We start from the raw sequence: 22925 nt of genomic DNA on the forward strand, positions 1-22925 counted from the left end.
TATTTTTGTTAAGGGACCTTGATGTCGTACTTAGACAACAACTGAGTCATGTTTGAATTCACTACTTTTATTCACTGAAAAATGAAAATATGTAGGTAGAATAGAATGGCTAATCAACAAGCCAAGGCCTCTTATTTTTTTCTTTTTCAATTCTGGCCTTGAGCTCAGGGTCAGAGCACTGTTCTTGAGTGTTTCTCAAGGATAGAGCCCTACCACTTAAGCCACAGCACCACTTCCTACTTTTTCTATGTATGTGGTACCGAGTGGTACTAAGGAACACAGGTCTTTGGGCATGCTAGGCAAGCACTCTACCACCAAGCCAAACTCCCAGTCCCTCAATTATGTTTTTGTGCTGGATTTTTAACTCAGGGCCCCAACCCTCCTTTAGACTTTTTTATTTTTAATTCAAAGCTGGCACTCTACCACTTTGTGTGTGTGTGTGTGTGTGTGTGTGTGTGTGTGTATTTATGTGTGTGTGTGTTGTGTATTAGTGTGTCTATGTGCACGGGCAAATACTGGAGCTTGAACTCAAGGCCTAGATGATGTCCCTTAATTTTTTGAACAAGCTACTACTCTACGACTAGAGCTGCAGTTCTACTTCTGCTTTTTTTTGTGGTTAATTGGAGATAAGAGTCTCATAGAATTTTGTTTTAGTGTATGTGCTGCTGAAGTGAGTACTCTCATAGACTTTCTTGCCCAAGTTGGCTTTGAATCAGATTTCAGCCTCCTGAGTAGCTAGGATTACAGACGTGAGCCATCACCCAGCTAGAATTCATTTTTCAGTGTCCAAATACTACATGAGAAAATGGCCCTGTTATTACTGTGAGAAGAAAAAAAGTAACAAACTGATATGCTTGAAATTCAGATACACTCTGAGTAGTTGAGAAAAGTAAAATTACATAGTTTCCTGTCTCTAGTATGGACTTTCTCCTTTTGTGATTCTCTTCTCTTATGCCATCATGAAAGGACACAGGATCTCATTTACAAAGGAATACAAGACAGAAAATCTCCCCAGATGCAAATACAATTCAGAAGCCCACCCCCACACCTGTGGACGAAGAAGCTCTGGATAGTCTGAGCAGTCCCTCCTCTACTGTATTCCAACTTTGTCAATAAGACTTTTATCTTATGGCTGTTATTATAGAGAAAATAATCATTTGTATTACAGTAATTATGTTGCTAGTCTAGTAGTGTGCCCTTTGCCTATTCCTTGTAACGTGTTTTTATTTAAAACATTGAATGGGCGTTGAAAACTTGGAATCTCTGTGTATGGTACTACTTAAAACATGTCATTCGGAAGGAATGCAGAGTGAGGACATTTTGTTTATCTCTCGGTTTGGGGGGAATACCAGAAGAGGAATAATATCTCTAGAATTCTTTTGTAAATAATGTTTTATTGTGAAGGCAAAATATGTCTTTTCCTCATCCATTGCTAGGTTTGTGTCTGATATTTGCTCAACAACAAAAGCAACTAAAGCAAAAGGATGGTAGACAATTTTATTTATATTTTACATGACAAAAGAGTTTTCATAAAGAAAGGAAGGCTTAAAGAAAGTAATACTAAATGTGGATATTTGGAGCTGAGGTTGAGGGCTGGCAAAAATATTTCCAAACACAGGAAAACAAAAGGAGAGCTATCCAGACACAGGAGCATAGCAATGTACAGACAGGGTTGAGAGTGGTCTACTTTGGATTGGCTAGCCTCTGTTTTGTGGAGCCTGCGGATTGACTGTCTCTTCCTCACATTACAGTTTCTATTTGTGAGTGCAACAAATCAGTTTGAACCTAACTTTTTCTATCTATGTAACATCTGTCCCACTCGCCAGACCTGATTCATTTTCTTCTTCCACCTGGATTTCGATGTATCTCTGGTCACAATGTCATCTTCAGTGTGGCCTTCTCCACATTGCATAAGTGATTAGTTGTGAAAAAAGCATAACTGGACAGAAGGAGAGGTTCTAAAGCCAGGCACGATGGCTCACGCCTGTAATCCTAGCTATTCAGGAGGCTGAGATCTAAGGATTGAAGTTCAAAGCCAGTCCCCGGCACTAAAGTTTGTGGTTATCTCCAATTAAGCACTAGAAAATGGAAAGTGGGGCTGTAGCACAGAGGTAGGCTGAAGAGCTCAGTGAAAATGCTCAGGCCCATGGGTAGGGTGGTAGCTTTGAGCTGAAGAGCTCAGGGATAGCACCCAGGGCCAGAGTTCAAGCCCCATGACCCACAAAAAAGGGGATAGGTTGTAAAGGTCAACTTGTGTGTTTGTGGAGAACAAGACTCATGGCTGCAGATTTGTTCAGATTCTTTGCCTTCAGAGACCCAGGGTGCTTCTTTTCTCTAGAGAGGGAAGCTTCTGCCTGAGGTCCTATGCCTGTGTAAGGAAGATGAGGAAAGCTGAAAGCTGTTGAAGTGACCTACTTCTTGGGAGAAGGTTTAGAGAAAGGGGGTTTCTTGCTTCTGCTTGTTTCTGTAACTTTCTTTAACATAAAATATTCATATTCAGAGTACCATATTTGGAGCTAGTAGGTTTTGAATCCCATGTGTATATTATTAAAACGAAGGTTCTATGTTTTTATTGGTCTTATTTTCTTTGAACAACAAAATTATTTGTATTATTATTATTCTATTTATATATTGTACCAAGTTACTAGAAACATCAATCCCTCTCCTCTCTTTTACCCTTCTCTCCTTTCTTCTCATCCCCTCCCCAATTCTCTCCTCCTTCCTCCCCTCCCTTACCATCTAACATTGCCAGATCTGGTTGTGTATGTTGCATATGCACTTTAGAGGCTAAGTCAAGAAGACTAAGAGTTCAAGGCTAGCCTAAGCCACACAATAAGTTTAAGGCCAGCATAGGTTTCCATAGCTGCAATCATGTAAAAAAAAAAAAACAAAAAACCCAAACCCTAAATCCTGACATTGATTATTTTTTTTATCCTTTAGGTTAAAATAATGAAAAAAAAACCCTCAATAATTTGGTAGGGCCAAACAACTTTTCTGAATATGTGACTTAACACAGGTTCAGCTCATTCTTTAGTTTGTTTCATGGTATGAGTTGAAATAATCTTTTTCTTTTTTTGACTTGTGTAAATACAGCTAATTCAAATCTTTTAGGGGCTTTGCCAGTCCTTTGTGCTATGGATGTCCTGTAGAGAAGACTTAGGGCCAGACATTTGTGGCTTATGCCTATAATCCTAGTTTCTCAGGAGGTTGATGTCTGAACATCATGATTCCAAGGCAGCCTAAACCGAAAATTTGTGAGAATCATCTCCAATTAACCAACTAAAATCTGAAAGTGGAGATGTGGTTCAAATGACAGAGCACTGGTTTTGAGTTGATAAGCTAGGGGATAGCCCACAGACTTTGAGTTTAAGCCCGAGAACCAACACACACACACACACACACACACACACACACACACACACACACACACACACACACACACACAGAGCCTTCCTTCCCTTTCTGCTGTACACAGTTCTCAAAGGTTTTCATCAAGATAATATTGCCTCCAGTTTCAACTGATGTATTTGAATTTGCGTGTTTTGTAGGTGAAAAGATATAGATAGATACATACATACATAGATATAGATATATCACTAAGTTCTGCTGAAGCTTCTGTAACAAACAGATTAGCAAGAGAAAAAGCATACAAAACTATTCCATTTGTTTTTTGACAAGGGAGACTTCATGAGGGAATGAAGATTCAAAGAAACAAATAATTGTGCCAGGCATGGTGGCTCATGCCTCTAATCCTAGCTAATCAGGAGGCTGAGATCTGAGGACCACTGTTCAAAGCCATCCTGGGTACTAAAGCCTGTGAGATTCTTAACTCCAATTACCCACCAGAAAACAGAAAGTGGCCCTTTGGCTCAAGGGGTAGGGTCTGAAGAACTCAGGGATAACACCCAGGCCCAGAGTTCAAGTCCCAAAACCGAAAAGAAAGGAAGAAGAAAAGAAAGAAAGAAAGAAAGAAAGAAAGAAAGAAAGAAAGAAAAAGAAAATTGTGTATTTTTCTTGGTAAGGCTTGGTGATGCATGTAGAGAATTGATAGATATGATTGAAGGATGCAAGAATGATAACAGACTATGGGAGTTTAGCCAGGCCTGTTTATTCAGATTCAGATCAAGGGAGTCCTTGTCTCTTCAGAGGTAAGGATACTCCTTGCCTCAGGTACAGGGAATGGATCTCTCAGGTGAGGATCTTATGACTTGCTTTAGAGAAAGGCAAGAGAAGCCTTTCTAAGTTTTATGACATGCTTCAGGGCAGAAGAGCTGAGGAGGATGGGGAGAAGCTTTTCTTTCTTAGGCTCTTTTCCAACTGCCTTTAGCTTAAAATGCTCAGTACATCAAAGTACTCTTTTAAAGTCCCACTGTTTTGAATCCCCTTGAAGTAGTCTCCATTGTGCTTCAGGAGAAAGGTGTGCATTGTTCAGGTATAGCACATTCTTTATGCTATGGATTGCAGTCTTTTATTGTCTTTGCACCATTCTGCAACCCTGCTTTTGATAGATAACTGATGAACTAGCAAATGTTGTGCTAATTGGTAACAATTCAATTGGTTTCCCTTTTCTCAAAGAAAAACAAAACTAAAATCCAAACCACTTTTGTGTCCATTATTTGCACGTTCACACACACACACACACACACACACACACACACACACACACACACGACCTTTAGTTGTATCTCTTCAGATTTCCTTAACCTGGCTTCTATCTTCCACCAAGGATTAGGATAAAATCTTTTACATGCTTATTTTTATCTCTGTATGTGGGTCATGATTTTACCCATCTTTTGAGAACTATCTTTCAGTATCATTCTCCTCAGACTTTATTCATAATCTTTTCCTACTTACAAAAGATCTATTTCTAGAAATGATGATCATATTCCAGAAATTCTATATTTGATGAAGAAATCTACTCACTCTACTGGTACCATTACTGGTAGCAGGATTTGAACTCACAACCTCAAGCTTGCTTACTCACTTGATCTACCACTTGTACCATGCCCTGCTTTTTTGCTGATTCTTTTGGAGACAGAGTATCAATGATGTTTCATGCCAGGCTGGCTTTGAGTCAGTCTTCTAGCTTCTAGCTTCCCAAGTAGCTCGGATTATAGGCATGAGCCAATCCAGCTTCTCACAGTAAGTTTTGGAGAGCTTTGGGCCTGCACTTCTGGAAGATTGAGGTTCAGTGGGTTCAGTGCCATAATAGAACTTTTAGTCACATATTTGTGCCCTATCTTAGGAAGCCTTGAAGCCTTATTTTGACCAGTTTCTGTAGGTGTCTAGTGAGTGGTTGAGCTGGCACTAATGTTGGACTGTGTCTCATCTCCATTCTCGCCATGCCCTGTCTGGTATCTTTCTTTTGCCTGTCCAACTCAGAGAAGAAACATCTATAACACAATCTTCCTTCAGGGGAGTTTATCCTCTTTTCTCATGCCAACAAATCCCTGCTTGATTTTCTGCCGTAGCCTTCCCTGGAAGTTGAGTAGATTTGGCCACTGATCTTGGTAAAACAAATCTTTCTTTAAAAGTTTTTTCCCTTAATTGTATTTTATTGTTGGGGTGATGAATAGAGGGGTTACACTAACATTCGTTGAGTTGTGGATACATTATTTCTTGAACGTTGATACCCCTTCCTATGTTTTTTTTCCCATTTTCTCTCCTCCCACCCCAAATCTTTCTTTTTGCATGAATCACTTAATGGCTATTATTTTGTTATAGCTACAGAAGACGATAAGACAAATATGAACCTAAGTCTGACTAGCTCTAGACCCCAAGGTCTCAATTATCACTATATGTTTCTTTTCCTCAAATTGGGCTTTACAACCTATACCTAAAAACTTTTGGCAAACAACCCAAAGTCAGGCCTCAGAGCAGGCCTCTCAGCTGAAATGGGATAATAAAGCAATTGACAGCATTTCTGGTTCTGATTGGTTGGCCAGTCTCTTTAATCCATAGGCTTTATCTAGTCACTTATGTTTCTCCGATGCTCAAGCACCTAGCTAGGTGGAATTTTGCTGAACAGAATGGATTGACACAGAACTGGCAGCTATGCAGAGAAGCCACAACTGATTTTGAGCAAAGACCCCCTGGACTGTACAGCTTAAATGTGTCCAGGGTGAACTAGATGCTAATGCTTCCACTGATCAGTTCTAAAAATAGTTCAGCTGGGTATGTAACGGATAATTCAGAATCTAGAACAATTGCTGCAATGAAATATCCTGACCTACTTTCTGCCTGCTAATCACTCTAGATTCCTATCTACAGGGAGAATCATATCACAAATCCCTCTGAATAACCAACCATTATTTCTCCCTATCTGTGGCTGCATTTTCTATGGTCACTGCTTTCTTTCCCAGCAAATTCTTCCAGGGCACTCTTCAGTTTAGGTGGATGGTGTTGGGCAGTATTAGCAAAGGTGAGGTCTGGGGCAGAAGCCCAAGTGCTCTTAGACCATGTGCTAACACTGTTTTTATATAAAGCTCCCCCCTCCCCCTCTCCCTTCCTCAGCTGCTTCCTTTGCTGCCTGAGCTGTTTGGTCTTGTCTACACTGCTGAAGTCTTTTCTGGCAGGCAGCCAGCCAGCAGCTTTCCTGTAGATTTCTCCTCTCTCCAGGAGATGCCTGCCTTCAGGATAATGGGCAACACTGAAAGCAGCCAGGCCTTGGGTGGACAAGGTCAGATCACCTTTCATTCCGGCAATAATCAACCAGTGTAGCTCTTCCTCAGACCTGGGGAGAGAGAAGATAGAGGTCAAAAGAGCAATTACATTTCACATTGACTCCAGAAAAGGCTTGGATTACAATACTGAAAAGAAAAGAAAAGAGAAAATACAACAACAATTTAAAAAAAAAAGATTCTAGCTTCATTCTTATTCTTTTCTTTCCTTGGTCATTTTTGTTATTAACACTTCCCTGAAACCATAACAAGTTTCAGCCAGATGACATGCAACCTGCCTCCCCCCCATTTTCTGCGTACAGATGAGATCTTTCTTCTTAGACGTTTAGCACTGTCGTCAGCATATTGCAAAAAGAATGCAAATGAGCTGCAGGATCTATAACCAGAGACAGTAAGCAAAGGCCATTAATTATGTTTTTAAAAAATGTTAACCCTAGCAGACTGTATAACAAGCAATTGTGCTAATTTCAATCTGTAATCAGTCCCTACATTAGCATAACTTTATTTATTTAGCATTAAGGCAACAATTTAGAGAATATAATTTAGTTGGAAATGTCAGTAATTTTGCGGTGGCAGATTGCTGTTACAGAGCTACCTCTGTTTGACCTTACAGCTGCCAGGACTAATTACTTTAATCGCATTAATTGTACTGACCACTGTGGTGCTTAATGTACTTGCTGGTACTCTCTTACTATTGAGCAAATCAGCTCAGATACATTCTTGATCATAGAAGCCAATGCTCTTTTTTTTTTTTTCAGATATGGGACTTGAACTCAGGGCCTAGGCATTTTCTACTTTTGGCTTTTTTGTAGTTCATTAGCGATAAGAGTTTCCCAAATTTTCCTACCTTGGCTGGTTTCAAATTGAGATCCTCAGATCTTAGCCTCCTGAGTAGTTGGGTTTATAGGCAACTACTGAAATCCAATGCTGTGTGCCAAGACATATGATTTTGTGAATCTATAATGAATATTTTCTCCTGGCAAGAAAGTTCCACAAAACATCTAATAAATAAATATTTTGCTATTAGAAGCCCATCTATTAGTTGAATAGGAGTGGATTTAGAATGCCCATTCTATGCATGGACTTAACTCCCAACACCAGAACCAACAGAGTCTGCTACTAATTCATTTGCTTATTCAAAGCAGGGAGTTTTGGGTAAGCAAATGATTTAGAGTGCCTGACTCTAAATGTGACTTTTTTGGGGGGAAATTTATGCATTTTGTAAATTTTCTTCACTGGATGATAATAATCACCAACCAGAATGGAGTAATTGCTATGTTTCTGGCTCTGAGTTAGATACATGACATGTATTTTATTTGTTTTATGGCTATAATGCATCAGAGGTAGGTTCTTCAACATTGGCAGGACCAAGATTCCAACACATAATATTTGGATCTGAAATCTCTGAGCTTGATGTTCACGCTTGCTATTGTTTTAGACTCAGTTGGATTCTCCTCTAAGGCCTCACAAAATGGATGCAACAGCTTTTATGCCCAGCCAGTGGTCTCCTAGCTAAGTGGCTCTGGCTTCTTTCCTTCTTCTTTTTGATTTTTATTTTTTTGTCAGTCATGGCACTTGAACTCAGGGCTTGGGTGCTGTTCCTGATCTCTTTTGTTCAAGGCTAGCACTTTATCACTTTAAATTATAGCACCACTTTGGTGGTTAATTGACGATAAGAGTCTTTGGACTTTCACGATTTAAACCTGGATCTTTAAATCTCAGCCTCCTGAGTAGCTAGGATTACAGGTGTGAGCCATCAGAGTTGTCTGGCTGTGGTTTCTAAAGGGCTTCAGTTGGCAATGTTGTCTTCCAAATGAGGCCCCCAACATCTCAATGAAATCTTAACACATAGATTGGGTGTCTTGTTTCTTCTGGCTAAGTTCCTCTCATTTTTTTTTTTTTTTTTTTTGTCATGGGACTTGATCTCTGGGTCTGGGAGCTGTCCCTGGGCTCTTCAGCTCAAGGCTATTTCCCTAATCCTTGAGCCACAGTGTCACTTCCAGTTTTCTGGTGGTTAGTTGGAGATAAGAGTGTCATGGATTTTAGTACCAGGCTGGCTTTGAATCTTGATTCTCAGATCTCAGCCTCCTGACTAGCTAGGATTATATGCATAGGGCATATAGTCTTTCAGCCTCATCTTTCTGTTCTTAACTATTACACCTTCCTTAGGGAAGCCTTGCTTAATGCCAGTCTATGTCAGGAAGCCTCATTAACAGCTCTACTAGCACTTCAAACTTGTCTTTTATTTAAAAAAAAAAAACAACTGGTTTTAATGTCTTGCAATTAAATAAGCAAAAAGCCAAGCAATCCAGTGTCTTGTCTTTAAAAAGGAAAGGAAGGAGGGGTGACGTTGACCATTTTTCAGAAAGCTTTTTTCTTTCCCCGGTGTCTTAAACTCAGGATCTCAGTTTGCTTGCCTGTCTGTCTCTCTTTCACTTGAGCTATGACTTCTGCCTGGCTTTTTGCTGGTTAATTGGAGGTGGAATTTGGGAAACTATTCTGCACGGGCTATCTTCAAACTATGATCCAACTGAACTCAGCCTCTTGAGTAGCTGGGACTTAGCATGTGGCTAACAGATTTACTATTCACTGGCTAATCCTACAAAACCTGAAAGAAAAAAAAGAAACAACAAAACAGAACAAAAACTCCCATATCCTTCAGATTTAAACTTTGTGGTCCCATTGCATCCTCATTGCATTCTCATCCTGGGGTCTGTGCTCCAAGACCCCAGTAAATCGAAGACCTCGTGGATAAATCAGAGCTTTCCTTATACCTGCTAAATTGTACTATATAAGGCAGGTACAGTAAGAGATTAACAAGAACAATAATCATTATCATTATCATGTGATCATTATCACAATCACAGAGTGCAACAAAGGTTATTTGAAATTTATGAATTCTTTATTACGAGAACTTCTTAAATATTTTCAGATTATCATTAACTACAAGTAATTGAATATAAAAAGTGAAAATGCATGTGTGCATCATGCATGTATATATGTGTATGTGTGTGTGTGTGTGAATTACTATATATGGTATTCACAGAATAAGCCCCAAATCATATCTTGTCTTTAAAGGTCTATGATACATATTTTACTTTTGACCACAGTCCTCTGCTTACACTTTCTCCCCAAGGCAGGCCATCAAGAACAGAAATTCTGTAGTCATAGAAACTCTAACCCTCTCTGACCTTTCTCATCTGTTTTAGAAAAGCCCATAGTTCTAGGATGATAAGGCCCCTATTTCAGAAGGAGGCCTATACCCAGGAGGAAGGATTGCTACATGAGAGGCAAAGATGAATCTAAACAGACAGCTTCATTGACTCTCGACTCCATCATTTAACACTGGATCAGATCCTTTTTGTCCAATTTCATTTCAATATGGTTGTCTGAGTTTCAGTCATGCCTGTGAAATGAAGTCTACAGAAAAGCTCACTGGTACAGAGTTTGAAGAATTTCTGGTAGTTCCTATAGTGGGAAGGGCTCATAAAATATAGAATCTCAGTACTACTTCTACCTTACCTCACCCTGTGCATTTCTTTATGTATATCATTTACCTTCTTGACAAACTAGTTTGGTGAGCTCATCAAGCAAGTAAATTCAACACAGCCTGGAATTGTATAAAGCTCTAGTTATTGCTAATCAGAAATTCAGATAAAAACAACCCAAGGGAAGAATTGAGTATGGAATTGTCAGCCTGTGGAAATGAAGCTATCTCCAGGTACAGTGTCAGTGCTTGCTGCCTGCTTGCTGGTGTAAAGAGAATGCCATACCTTTTGATTCCTGGCCCCAGATTCTGTTTTTAAAAAGCAAAAGAGGGGCCGGGAGTTTGGCCTAGTGGTAGAGTGCTTGCCTAGCATGCATGAAGACCCAGGTTCAATTCCTTGGTACCACATGCATAGAAAAAAGCTAGAAGTGGTGCTGAGGCTCAAGTGGTAGAGCTCTAGCCTTGAGAAAGTCCAAGGACAGGGCTCAGGCCCTGAGCTCAAGCCCAGGACTGGCAAAAAAATAATAATAAATAAAATAAAATATGCTAAGTACATATTTTTTAAAAAAAGCAAAAGAAAAGGAAGTAACCTATGCTGGAAAAATATAATAGAAGAAATAGTTTCAGTTGAATTGTCCTTCACTATCTTCTTATAGCTGCTAATGACTTCTGCTTCTGTAAAACTGGCCTTCATCTGCACAGGTCTCCCATCCAAGGATTTCACAGTACAGGGAAACATGTAACTGATATGTACAATGTAGTTAGAACTGTAATGGTTGTTTCTATGGTGAATATTACATAGATGTTTGAATTCTTATTATTGTTCTCTAAGAACTTACATAGCATATGGTATACATGGTACTTATACTGCATTAGATATACATAGTCCAAAGATGACTTAAAGTATGGGAAGATGGGCTTAGGTTTACTACACAATTCTATAGAAGGAACATGAATGTCAGTATCTGTGGAGGCTCTGGAGTCAGATATCAAGGATGACTGTGCATTTGCATTGTACCTTCTTCCCAGAGAGCATCTTGTTTTATAGCACTGAATTGGAAAGGTGTGGCTTAGTAGCCCTAACTTAAGAGGGAATGTGCTTGTCTATTTGTAAGATGCTCTCCAGTGGCAGACATCAGAAGAGGTCACAACCGTGGAATTCATGCAGGAGAATTAAGTGACTTAGCTTGAAGAAACATTCATCTTAGCCATCAGCTCTGGATTTCCTTCTGCTCAACCTGGTCTTGTGTGTCTGCCTAAAGATACCTTTTGATTGAAAATCAACAGCAAGAATCTTTTTCTAATATGGGAGCTTTTGGTTTATTAATTTCAGGAAGAGAAATCATTAGTATTTATAATTGAAGAGAATTAGAGGTCTGGGTTCACAAAGAAGAGAAAGAAGATTCAGATTAGTTCTGGGATGAGAAGGGAAAATCAATATATCCCTAAAATGATTTTTCTACAAAGCATTCATGAGAAGGGAGCAAAAATTTCTGTTTACTAAATACTTTTTTCCATTCACCCATCCATCCATCCATTCATCATCTTAATCTTAAAATTCTAAAAGGACCAAATACTGAATTAGAAGAAGATATAAGGCAGTGGAAAGACCTTCTATGCTCTTGAATTGTTAGAACTAGTATTGTGAAAATGTCAATACTACTCAAAGCAATCTACAAACTCATTACAATACCCATTAAAATACCAACATCAGGGGCTGGGAGTTTGGCCTAGTGGTTAAAGTGCTTGCCTAGCATGAATGAAGACCCGGGTTCGATTCCTTGGTACCACATACATAGAAAAAAGCTGGAAGTGGTGCTGAGGCTCAAGTGGTAGAGCTATAGCCTTGAGAAAGTCCAAGGACAGTGCTCAGGCCCTGAGCTCAAGCCCAAGACTGGCAAAAATAAATAAATAAAATACCAACATCATTTTTTTAATGAGAAGAGGAACAATACAAAAATTCATATGGATCCATAAAAGACCTGAATTGCAAAAGTGATCCTAAAAGTAATCCTAAAGGTACAACAATAGCAAATTCTTCATAGTGACACAAAAACAGACCTGAAGAAAAATGGAATAGAAGACCCAGAAATAAATGCACACTGATTAGCCATCTACTGTTAGATAAGTGAACCAGCAGATTGGATAAAAGACAATCTCTTCAACAAGTGGTTATGAGAACTGGATATCACATGCAGAAACCTGAAACTCGATCCTTATCTATGACCTTACACTAGCACCAATTTAAAATGAATCAGATTTTAATGTTTGACCTGAAACCCTGAAACTATTACAAGAAGGAAGAAGAAACATTAGGACAACTGGGACACGTAAGAACTTTCTGAATAAAGCTCTAGAAGCATAACAAATCAAAAAATCAAGATCAAGATGCATTGTATTTAGAAACTGCTTCATTACACAACAATTCTTTTGTACAATGACAAAGATAATTAAAGTATGAAAAAAGTCAAAATAGTAATTCTTAAAAGCTAATCAAGTTCTGAAGAACTTTATTAGGTAAAAGCTGGTAACAAATATACTGATTTCAGAATTAAAGCTTTTATTTTTTTATTTATTTAGTTGCAAAGAAGGCATGAGAATTTGTGTGCTGAGTTCCTATTAAGGTTCTGATATATTTTGAACTTTTATGTTATCTCATTTAATCCATGTACCATTTTGCAAAATAACTTCATTGAATATTATTAATCTAATATTGATGACTCTCACAGGAACTAGAGATGCTGAGAAATTGCAAGGCTACCAAGAACTCCATATGACAGGGAAGAGAGCACACAAATAACTATACTATAAACCTAAAATAATCACAGTAGACAGATGAGCAGAAATAGGGTTCTATCCTATTTCTGTCCTGAAGATTATGTAGTTGTTTCAAAGAACTCAATATTGGGACAATCAGCTTACTATAAACAATTAGCTAGCATTATAAACTCTTGTTTACTTTTTCCCCTGCCAATCCTGGGACTTGAACTCAGAGCCTGGGCACTGTCATGGAGTTTTCTCAAGGTTAGTGCTCTACTCCTTGAGCACTAGCTTTTTCTGTGTATGTGGTATCAAGGAACTATATACTCTACCACTAGGCCACATTCTTATCCTCTTCTTTACTTTTTTCGTTTGCTTATTTGTTTTGGCTGAAAGGCGTCTTTGGGATAGTTTGAATTATTTCATTTTTCAAATAAGATGATTTAAATGTTTGTTAAAGTCTATTCACTCATACTTGAATAGTATTTAAAAAGCATGCTTAAGTAGGGTACTAGTGGTATGGATTTATAATCTCCAAATAGCTACCCAAAAGCCGGAAGTGAAGATGCTGTGATTCCAATGATAGTGCACCATCCCAGAAGGGAAAAGGGTAAGAAACAGCTCTCAGGCTCCAAGGCTGAACCCAAGTATATTCACACACACACACACACACACACACACACACACACACACGAGTACTTGAATATGGCTTGCACAGTGTAAATAAAAATGTAGTAGCAAAATAGCTTTATCTGTGTATAGCAGCTTTCTTCTTAATATATCTATTTCCCATGTTTATTTCTTTTATCCATTCTTTGTGTGAAAGTAACTACGCATTACCCTGATTGGCCAGTCTCACGAGACAGGGTTTCTTTTTCCACAAACAATGAACACCAAAGTACTTAATCTGGTATGCTAAAGAAGTTGATATTCCACTGCCCAAGCATGGCCTCTTGACACATAAATGACCTCTGTTCCCCTGGGAAGGAACTCTTCCCAAGGCAACCTGGGATATTCAGGAACATTTTGGCAGAGCCATAATTAGAGGAAAACTTTGGACAATATTCTGCAGCCATAAATCTATAGTAAAGGTTTACTATAAAGTATATCTTTCCATGACTCTGAAGTTGGATTTTTTTCCCCCTTCTCCTTTTTGTATTTGAGCTGCTGACTTTGACTTAGCCTAGTGACTTTGTCAGGTTCCTGTGGTGAATTGCTAATGAAATTAGGAGAGACAAGGTCCATTGACTTAGAAGACCTCTGTCATTAGCTAAGTCTTCCTCAGCTTGTGCAACTGTTCTGACATCCACTTAGTCAGCTTGGCTTTAATACTTGCTTCTGACATTCATACATACAAGGGAGAGAGGAGAGCTTGGAATGGAGATGTGGATATAACATGGTAAATAGGCTTTATCCAAAAAAAAGGAGACAAAGGGGAGAAATCAACATTTACATTAACATCTAAAAGCAGACTTTTTGAAGAACATTTATTTGATTAGCTGATAATAATGTACTTTGAAGGCTAGTTCCTTTAAGGATCACAAACTATAGAACAGTGTGGTTATTTCTTTCTCTGTCCATTTTGCTCAAAAATTTCACATATAAAATCTAAAGCAAAAGACAAACAAAATACTCTACTTGCCAAAAAAATCAAATAAAAAGTACATTTTGCAAGAAAGATGACAAGATTCTGCTGATATTTATCAAAATTATTAGTGATATACATACAACAAAACAGCCCTGTATTTGAAGTTTGCCGGAGCAGACATTGTTATGTATAGCTCATGGATTAAATGAATTGCTTTTGTGAATCACATAAATGAGGCCTATGTTTTACTGAATTGCAATTTGATGTTCTGGTTTTTAAGAACGAAGGACGTAGAGGCTGTAATCTGTCATCTTGGACTTCATATGGGACATGGTGACTCTAAACTTGATTCTGATCTTTAAGAAAGCAGATTTAGAATAAAGACATGCTGAGAACCTTGAGGGAATGCCAGATCGTTATGAAATTCAAATGGGCAAAACAAAGGGGTGAGGAACTCTATGTGATGCACATTCTAAGACACAGAAAATCAAATGTCAAAAATTTAAAGGAAATGTGCTTGTTACCAGAGCCAGAGTTGTATTTTTTTAATTTACTATTTTTTATTTTTCAATTATAGCTAAGCCCAAAGTGGAAAGAATATTGAATGCTAATTGCGTAATGAAAATTAGCTGGGAAATGGGGAAAAAATAAAAGTAAAGAAGTCAAAATGATTACTGGAAAACACTTCTTTGAGCCAAGCCTTTTCTTTTACTTTTCTGGTACTAGGCTTTGAATTTAGGGCGTCAAGCTCTCCTTTGGCTTTTTCACTCACAGCTACCATTCTTTGATCCATTCCTCCACTTCTGGATTTTTTTTTTTTCCCTGGGGCTTGAAATCAGCTTTTTTGCTCAAGGCCAGCTCTCTATCACTTGAACCATGACTCTCCTTCCAGCTTTTTTGGTGCTTAATTGGAGATAAGAGTCTCATGGACTTTTCTGGTTTTGAACTTCAATTCTCTGATCTCAGCCTCCTAAGTAGTTAGGGTTGCATATAACTCACCATCATCTGTGCTTGGCTGAACTTAAATGCTTAAATCTTAGTTTCCTGAGTAGTAAGATGGTAGGGGTGAGACATGGATAACTAATTTGAACACAGATATTAACAAGCATGTTTGAAATATCAAGAAATTTTTAGGTAAGAATAAATGCAGTAGCACAAACCTAGAAGAATGTCTACTAAATGTGGTAGATTACTTCTGTAATTCAAGCTATTGGGGAAGATGCGATTAGGAGAATCATAATTCCATCATAAATCCAGTCCGTGAGACTGACTCTTAACAGAAGAAGCTGGGTGATGGCCTATGCCTGTCACTCAGTTACATGGCGTGTTCCCCAAGGGAATACCAGAACAGTTTAAGGTAAACAGAGAATGAAAGAGTTCCATACTTCTTTTGTGGAAGCTCAAAACAAATAGGATTAGGGGACTGGACAATGAAAGAGAGAGTAACCACACGAGCCCAGCCATGGAGATGGAATTTGGGATGGATGTTTCCTTTTGTGTTTTGTTTGTGACTAAAATTATGAACACATTTCAGTTTGTTTCATGGTAATATTTCCATCCATGCATATGATCCTGCTTTGATCCTGTTCACCTCCTCACGCTCTCATTTTTATACACTTCACAAATTACACGTAGGAAGAGCCTAAAAGTCAGGCACAGTGGCTCACACCTGAAATCCTGCGACTCAGGAGGATGCTTATCCCCAATTGACCACTCCAAAACCAGAAGTGATGCTGTGGCTGAAAATGGTAGAGCACTAGCCTTGAACAGAAAAGCTCAGAGATAGCACCCAGGCCCTGAGTTCAAGCCCAGCAATCACCACTACCACCATCACCACCACCACGGCCAACAACAAAACTATAAAAACATAACATGATATCCTAAACAGTGTAGTCCTAGTCTGATTTCAGTGACTCTGAGACATGTGCCACTGGACTGAACAGCATGCACTGATAACACTTAGAAATGATTTGCTTCTTCTGCTTGCAAAGGGAAGATGAACACTTGGTGTGGAATACTCTCTCTTCCCCATTTTGTTTCTGTAAAGACCACACTGTAAATCAGGGTTGGAGCTGTAAGTTCATTGGCAGTGCATCTGCTTAGCATGCATGAGGCCCTAGGTTCATTTTTTCAGCAACAAACCCAAAAGCCTAACCGAACTATTTACGTTGGTCATGTACGTCTCTTCATTTCCATGAATAGGACATCTTTATGAATCTGTGGTCTACTCAGGAACCAGAAAAGAGGACTGTGGGGCTTTGGATCAGCTGTGACCATTGGCCCTCAGTGCTCTCACTCAATGGCTCATACTCTCAAATATGGGTCTAAATGTTCATTGTAAACACTTTGCTTCCAGTGTCTGGTTCAAAGCTTAGCAAAATTTGTAACTTTTTCCTCAGAAGTGAAAAAGGAAGGATGGGCTAAAGAATAAACATGTAAAATAATTTTTAAAAATTCCAGGAGCTGGAAGTGTAGCCTAGTGGTAGAGTGCTTGACTAGCATGCACAAAGCCCTGGGTTCGATTCCTCAGTACCACATACACAGAAAAAGCCAGAAATGGTACTGTGGCTCAAATGGTAGAGCACAAGCTCTTAAGAAAGCCCAAGGAAAGTGCCTAGACACTGACGTCAAGCCCTAGGACTGCCAAAAATAAATAAATAAAACTTCCAAGACATATGTAGCATAGTAATTCCTTACGCCATTCCCACGGATCCAATTTCCAATTCCTTCTCACCCAGGATGAACAAAGATGACAATGATGAGGATGACGATGATGATGATGACAACAACAACAACAGTAACAAAATGCACAGGCACCCAAACTTCCCTCATAGTTGAAAAGTAGCTTCTGACATAGTATTTTTAGGGAATTCTCAGGTAGTTCTTTTGCTGTCAGGTAAAGAACCACTGCCCTGGAAGATGCAGTGAATCCAAACCTTCCACAGCATATGTGCATTATAAAATGTCCAGGCTGGGGACCTCATTCTAAAGTAATTACTGGCTTTAAACATTTCTTGTATGCATTTGCTGGGGTGAAGAGGGTTAATATTACAAATGATATTTGACTTCACAATGGTTTCATTTACCATGGTTTGGCTTTACAATGATTCAATGATGACAGGCATTCAGTAATTCAGTAGAAATCATCCTTCTTAGGAGAGGGCAGCGGGGATCAGGTTCAAGGCCTTACAGCTGCCTAACAAGTGCTCTACTACAGACCTGCTATCCAGTCTCACTTGAGAGGCTGGGCAGGGGCAGCTCCTGAGAAACCAGCCACACATAGACTGGGCACTGAGAAAAACAAGTGGAGGTTCATGCCCGTTATCTTAGTGATTCAGGAGGCTGGGATCTGGGATCTTCATTCAAAGTCAGCCCAGACCAAAAAAAAAAAAAAAAAGAAATAGTCTGTGAAACTCTTATCTTCAATTAACCTCCTATAAAGGTGGAACCAGAGCTGGGTCTCAAGTGGCAGAGAAACTGCCTGGAGCAAAAAAGCTAAGGGACAACCTCCGCCCCCCACCCCCACCCCTCAGTTTAAGCCACAGTTGTGGCACACATAAAAAGGCATTGTGTTGAGAATGATTTTTGCCCAACCATATACATAGGGTAATGTGTCTGCTGAGTAGGTTTGGCTAGGCTATGATATTCAGTAGGTTAGGGGTATAAATGCATTTTCAAAGTATGATGTGTTCAGTCTATGTTAGGTTTATTGGGATATAACCCCAGTGAAAGGCATGGGGCATCTATTCTTAAGTAAAGGAGTATCCTTAAGACATAATAGCTGTCTACCAGGACAAACTTACAACCCAGGCTCTAAGAAAATGCGAAGATCTGACTGCCGGTTAGCACTTCACTGTCACACACACACACACACACACACACACACACACACACATGTCACCCTCCATTTGGCATATTAAGGAATGGAACTAAATGAGACTCGTCAAGTTTATCTCCTCTCATATTCTGTAGTATAGAAAGGTCGACGACTTACTCCAAATCCATTCATACTTCCTTCTGCCTAATGAAACCTGGTTTTGTTCAGATGACCAATTCTCCACCGGACAGGTTGAATAGTTCCTGGGAAGCTGACTCTTACAGCGTGAATGGGTGAGCTTCCTAGAGAATGGGATAAGTCTTTCTTACTTCAGAAATGGATATGTGACCCACTTCTAGATAATAGAAGGTGCTGACAGATTTGGAAGTATGACTGAATGATTAGAATCCAGCGTTCCCCTCCCATTCAATGTGAACACAGAAGCACATTGGCTTTGGTGCTAATGTGACTCTCCGATGTTTAATGGACCTCAGTGCTGAGCTGACACATGAACATATAGTGGAAAGAGTCAAAGAGCTGGGACTTGTGTCAATACATTGAAACACAGCCTTTACTTATCTGAAACCCTAATTATCGCTGGGCTTTCTGATCTATGAGGCAATAAATCTATTGCTTAAGCAATTTTAATCTGGGTTTTCTGTTACTTGAAGCTGAAATCCTTCTAAATGATTCATCTTCTTCAAGTCTAAATCCCTCATTCAGTATTTTAATTCATTCCCTGATTTCAGGTATCTTTCATTAGCTTTTGGGCCATTTACCTCGTCTTTCTTCATTTTAGTTTTCTACTCTAATGATCATCAGATAACTTCATGAGTACTAATTTGCCATTTTTTAATTATGTCTTTTCCATCTTTTTGTCTCCTTTTGATCCACCAATAATTGATACTAAGCAACATCGAAGTGTGTATATAAGACACATACCTCAATTCTGTTCACAGTTAGAGTGTTTTACCGAGTGAAACTAGACAGGAAACTTGCACATAGTCACTCATTTTGGAACTCTGGGGAGGCCTGGGCAAAATATTATTAATGTCCTCTTTCTAGTTTTTGCCAAGGAAAGGACCATTTGAATGTTGATGCTAATGGAGAAAAAAGTAGATGTTTCCATGTTCAATGCAAAATTTCTTTCTTACCCAATGCTGGTAGCTCACATCTATAATCTCAGGAGGCTGAGATCTTTGAACTGAAGTCAAAAGCCAGGTCACACAGGAAAGTGTGAGACTCATATTTCTGAAAAAAAAAGTGGAGGGCTTGGAGTTTAGCCTAGCAGTACAGTGCTTGCCTATTATGCATGAAGACCTGAGTTCAATTCCTAGGCACCACATACATAGAAAAAGCTGGAAGAGGTACTGTGGCTCAAGTGGTAGAGCTCTAACTTTGAGAAAGTCCAAGGATAGTGCTCAGGCCCTGAGTTGAAGCCCCAGGACTGGCCGAAAAAATTAAGATGGAAGTAATGTTGTGTCTCAAGTGGTAAAGTACTACTTTTGAATAAAGTAGTGCCTAGATCGCGAGTTCAAGCTATAGTACTGGTACAAGAAGAAACTATTTTTTTTTTTTTTACTTTTGCCAGTGTTGGACTTGAGCTCAGGTCCTGAGCACTGTCCTTGGATTTTCTGAAGGTTAGAGCTCTACCACTTGAGCCTCAGCACTACTTCCGGCTTTTTTCTATGTATGTGGTACCAAGGTATCAAACCTGGGTCTTCATGCATGCTAGGCAAGCACTCTACCACTAGGCCAAACTCCTGGCCCAAAGTAACTAATTTTTTTTTTCATCTTAGGGAATTGATTCTATAGGAATTCAGGAAAGTAAAGAAGGAATCAGTAAATATATATATACATATATATATATTTCCTTCTGATTTCCTTCTGGATTTATGTCCCAAAATGCTTTCATATGTAACTTGAGTTAAGTCTTATAACAAGGTAGGTTATATTTATTTCTATATTACATTTGGGACAACTGAAGCTTAAAAATGTAATTTTATCAAGGTCATTAAAGTGAATGTCAGAGCCAGATTCACATACAGTCTGGGATGTCTCCAAACCTATACAGATGCTACAATTTACACACCTACCCCTCTTATTATTCCTTGGGAATATTTTGGAATATTTCCAGTCCCAGTCAATGGAGAAATGTCTGACTCATTGAACATAAACGGCTCATACAATCAATGGCACTTGGCTAGATGGACATCCATACCTCTTGTCACCTCCCCACAGCCCATAGGCCTATGTGATCATTTATGAAATGGCATTATGAATATTCCGGTGGTTTGGGGCAGAAAAATACGTTTCCTTGTTTCTTCATGAACTCTCTGCTAAGGAGTAATTAGCATCACCCACCCAGTCCCTTGATGCCAGCAATAACGCTCCCGATGACAGTGGTAAACACAAGGTTGTTGGATAAAGGCTTGGCTTCTGTCATGTATTTCTCTGGCCTGATTTCCCTACCAGACTTTGGGGAGGTCTTCTGGTCCTCACATGTGACTTTATAGCCATGATTACAGGTGCCAGTCTTGTCGTATGGAGCATTGCAATTTACTGTGTTGTTCACAATGACCGACTGACTTGTTCTTATGCTGTACATTTGCTTCTGAGCAATCTGCCCAGTTTTTAGTAGAAAAGGATGCACAAAAATACACCTTTGTAGTAAGTACTCTCTGGCATGTCAGACTTAGCTCTGGTGAGTCTCCCTGAACAAACTGAGGCTACTGCCTTCATAATGGTCCCTAATCATTCCCTCACAGTAACAGCGTGGAGGAGAAGGGAGTGTGAAAAAAATGTGACTGAGAAGAAAAGAAAGGAGAGGGGGAAGAAGACAGGAAGAGGGGGAGGGAGGGAATGATGTGAGCACATAAGAACTGCTGATGTTTTTGTACCTAGATACAGATTTTTTTGGCTTAGTGGTATCAAAATCAATACTTTTGAAAATTGTATTTAGAGAAAACCAGCTCAACAAGATCCAGAAGAAACACGCTCAGACCAGGACCAGAATTATTTAGCGTTGTTACGGATACCTGGTCATTCTCCAAATAATTGTTTACTAGCTGTCTTGCTCCTCTCTCTCTCTCTCTGTTTTACCATCTCCAAGAGGGAAAAGGGGGAGAAAAAACAAATTTTCACATTTCATGGATTATTGTTAGGCTAAAATTTTTTTATGCTTATACTTATGACTTTTGCTCAGCACAAAAACTCTTCCATGAGGGTAGGGAGAAATTGTTTTCACTGTTCTTTAAGTTCCAACCACAGAAGCTCAGAAAAGCTGAGTAATATCTCCTCCTCTTCCTCCTTCCTCCTCCTCCTCCTTCCTCCTCCTCCTCCTCCTCCTCCTCCTCCTCCTTCTTCTTCTTCTTCTTCCTCTTCTCTCCTGTCCTGGGTCTTGAACTCAGGGCCTGAGTACAGTCCTTGGGCTTTCTCAAGGCTACAGCTCTACCACTTGAGCTACAGCACCACTTCTGGCTTTTTTCTATGTATTTTGTACCAAGGAATTGAACCCAGGTCTTCGTGCATGCTAGGCCAGCACTCTACCGCTAGCCTAAACTCCCAGCCTCTCATTTTTTTTCTAGTCCTGGGGCTTGAACTCAGGGCCTGAGCACTGTTCTGAGACTTTCTTGAGGGCAGAGCTCTACCATTTGAGGCACAGCACCACTTCCAGTTTTTTCTATGTATGCGATACCTAGGAATCGAACCTGGGTCTTAATGCTTGATAGGCAAACACTCTACCACTAGACCAAACTCCTGGTCCCTAAGTAATGTTTTCTGTTATTACTAGTGAGTGACTAAGAGGAAGCATGAAACGAATCTTACGCAGCCCTTCTTTCACAGGCATTCAATGTATGCAATAGTCTCAAAACCATGGCTACTCTTCTCCCATAGGTCCAGAGGCCCGAAGTTTAAGATCATGGTGCAGCAGGGACCTTCCCCTTTAATGGCTCCAGGGAGAAAATCTTAGCTTGCATATATATTTCAGACTAGGAAGGCTGTCAGTATTCTTGAGCTTGTAGCAATTTTAAGTCTGAACTTCTTCTCCTTCTCCTTCTCCTTCTCCTTCTTTTTGCCAGTCCTGGGGCTTGAACTCAGAGCCTGAGTACTGTCCTTGGGTTTCTCAAGGCCAGAATTCTACCACTTGAGCCATGGCACCACTGCTGGCTTTTTTCTATATATTTGGTACCAAGGAATCGAACCTGGGTCTTCATGCATGCTAGGCAACCACTCTACCACTAGGCCAAACTCCTAGCCCCAAGGCCAGCATTCTTACAGTCAGACAGTTATGTGGGTGAAAGATCTGATTATAATTCATGTTTGATATCAAATGTTGATGATGACAATTTAGAGCCAAATCTGAAAGATTCAGAGAAGAGTGGTAGACTTTGCAGGGAGTGTCATAGCAGGTGAAAAAGACACTATGGCTCCATTTGAATCTTTCCATTTAATAAACATAACTGTAGAAATGACAAAAAGCCACATGAACCTTTTTAGTGTCGAAACTAAAACAGAATCGTAACTATCTTAGGATGTGGTGGTGGGAAAAGAGTGTGTGAGCTGATACTGTGAGGATAGAGCTGTCATAGG

This window comes from Megascapheus bottae, chromosome 10, assembly GCF_031878675.1.
Source record: "Megascapheus bottae isolate mThoBot1 chromosome 10, mThoBot2.hap1, whole genome shotgun sequence".
NCBI classification, from domain to species: Eukaryota; Metazoa; Chordata; class Mammalia; order Rodentia; family Geomyidae; genus Megascapheus; species Megascapheus bottae.